Raw genomic sequence first — 2684 nt, forward strand, 5'->3', positions numbered from 1 at the left:
AACTTACTGATTTAGGATGATGTGAATCTGAGTGTCTTGCAACTGCTATATATTTTGGCAAACAAAGTAGGAGGCAGAAAAATAACACAATACCATCCTTGTTCCCTGTTTCACCTCTTACTATGGCAGAAGTCATATCTGTCGAGGGTGCCATGTAGAATGAGGGGCTTGAACTGGTCGTCCTATGCCTAGGCCACTCCATTTCACGGTCAGAGCCCCTCTGGAGAAGGAGTTGGGCCTGCTGGATTCGTTGTGCATCTCCAGTCCGAAGCCTGCAGAGACCAGACAATGTGCCAGCACATTGGAGCAACTGGAGGCACATATTGGTGACATTGCTTATAGCTTTATTAATAAGAATGAGACACTATGACCTCAATGATGCCACAGCCTCCCATGTATCCAGTGAAGTGACTGTGAGCATGCAAAAGACTTGAAAAGTCTTGAAAACTGAGAGAGGAGATCAGGAGGAAGGTACAAGAGAGCTGGAGTGCTGTCTGGCATTAACTGTGGCAGTCAACTCCAGTAGCAGGGGTGGGGAATGACTGGGGACAGTCATCCTTGTTGGTTGTAGGGCCACGAATGGAGTTCCCTAAGCACACTCCTCAGTGTGTACACATGAGCAAAGCTGACTTTTTAGTGGAGATCGACCTGTTCTTGAAGCTGTATCCACTGAGCTGCAAAGAATCGTGAACATGGCACTCAATGGTCTGGCTTGCACTTGACGGTTTGCAAAAAGAATTAAATGTAACAATGGGCTGAGTTTTGTATTGCCTCTTTGGAATGTTTTCCTTTACAACAATTAATGGGCTTTCTTAGAAGCGAAGCTCTAGACCTCTATGCAGAAACTACCTGTATCACTGAATCTCAGGGACTTTGTGCCTGAGACGCATGAGCTCAAGTTCCTACAAAAGTACAAAGACAGCCCAATCACTGGTTACCATGGATACGCAAAAACACTGTTTAGGATCCTTGAGGTGGCATGGTAGCCAACAATACAGAAAGACATTTGGTCCCATGTCCAGACCTCACCTGGTCTCACCTCTGGACAGTTACAGCCAGTGACCATCACATAACTAGTGGAGTGCCAAGGTGTGGGCCTAATGGGACCATTTCCTAACAGCAAAGACCAGAAGAACTACCTGATGGTGGTTATGGACTATTTTACCTGATGAGTGGAGTTATTCCCACTGGCTAACACCACTGCAAATAAGACTTACTCCACTCTGAAGGATGACCCAAAGATCATCGTCACAGAGAGGGGTCTGCAGTTTACCAGCTCAGTGGTTAAAGAATTCTGGAAACAGTAGGGAGTGGTCCACCTGAAAACTACAGTGTACCACCCTCAATTGAAGAATTAAAAGGTCAGGCTTTTAAGGCAGTGGTGAGACCAGCAATGATGTATGGAGCTAAGACATGGGCAGTAAAGTGGGCGCAGGAGAAGAAGTTGGATGTGGCAGAAATGAGAATGTTGAGATGGATGTGTGGAGTTACAAAAAAGGACAGAATAAGAAATCAGACAATCAGAGGTACAACAAAAGTGGGAGAGAGATCTAAGAAAGTAACAGGAAAGTAGGATGAAGTGGTGATGTAATGAGGACTGACAATGAATATGTGGGCAAAAGAGTGATGGGAATGGAAGTACATGGGAAGAGAAAGCAAGGGAGGTCAATGTGAAGGTGGGTGGATAAAGTAAAAGAAGATCTGAAGGAAAAGGGACTGAATGGGGAAGAGATGCAGGACCGAGCTATACGGAGGAGTTGATCAAGGACATCGACCCCAAATAGAAGTGGGAAAAGATGAAGAAGAAAAAGGTTTCAAAAAATGAGATGCCGGACTCTTCCCATGAGATTAAACTCAAAGACCGATTTTACATAATGTCAAGTCTCACTAATTGGTGAAGTGGACAGGTCATAAGCAAAGATAATTGTCTTTTTGATGAACCAATACTATTTTTCTGCTGTTCTAAGAAGAATGATTGTAATTCACACTGGAGCTGAAAAATACAATGAAGCTTCACAGGAGCACACAAATATCATGAGGGGTGTTCTTTGAGCCGCTTGGCATGTACAAAATTGATGTAAGATGTTACGCATCCTGTGACTGAGTGGGTCATGCAAAAGGAGTCAAAACACATGAAACATTTGCATACACCATAAAACAGAAATAGGCACCCATTCACGATATGAAATGGCTGTCATCTTTTATTTTTTCACATTCTTTCCTGGCAGGGGAGATACCATGATCACCAAGGTGGTTCTCCCAGGGCGATGCTCATCTATTGCATTCTGGGTGTGCTGACCCCTGCAAGCTCCACTGCTTAATTTGTGGTAGTGGGGGACTGCATTTATGTTTTTTTTCTTTTCCTGTCAACAGCCATACCACATGCACTTCAGAACAGGTCATCCACCTGAAGCTAAGCATGTTTGGCCCAGACAGTACTTGAATGGAAGACCAAATAGGAAAAAGTTTGGGTTGCTGCCGGAAGAGGTGTTGGTGAGGCCAGCAGGGGTGCTTACCCTGTGGTCTAAATGTGGATCCCAATGCCCCAGTGCAGTGATGGGGACACTGTGCTGTAAAAATGGTGCAATCCTTCCGATGAGATGTAGGTCCAGATTCTCTGTGGTCATAAAATATCACTGGACACTCCTCATAATGAGTAGGGTTTATCCCAATCTCCGGGCTAA

The 2684-nt window shown here is 44.7% G+C and overlaps 1 pseudogene; it reads left to right on the forward strand.

Annotated features, from left to right (window-relative positions):
- Positions 1-2213: 2213 nt before the first annotated feature.
- Positions 2214-2359, forward strand: LOC114666306 (uncharacterized; annotated as a pseudogene).
- Positions 2360-2684: the final 325 nt, after the last annotated feature.

The sequence above is a fragment of the Erpetoichthys calabaricus genome, chromosome 15, assembly GCF_900747795.2.
Source record: "Erpetoichthys calabaricus chromosome 15, fErpCal1.3, whole genome shotgun sequence".
Classification (NCBI taxonomy): domain Eukaryota; kingdom Metazoa; phylum Chordata; class Cladistia; order Polypteriformes; family Polypteridae; genus Erpetoichthys; species Erpetoichthys calabaricus.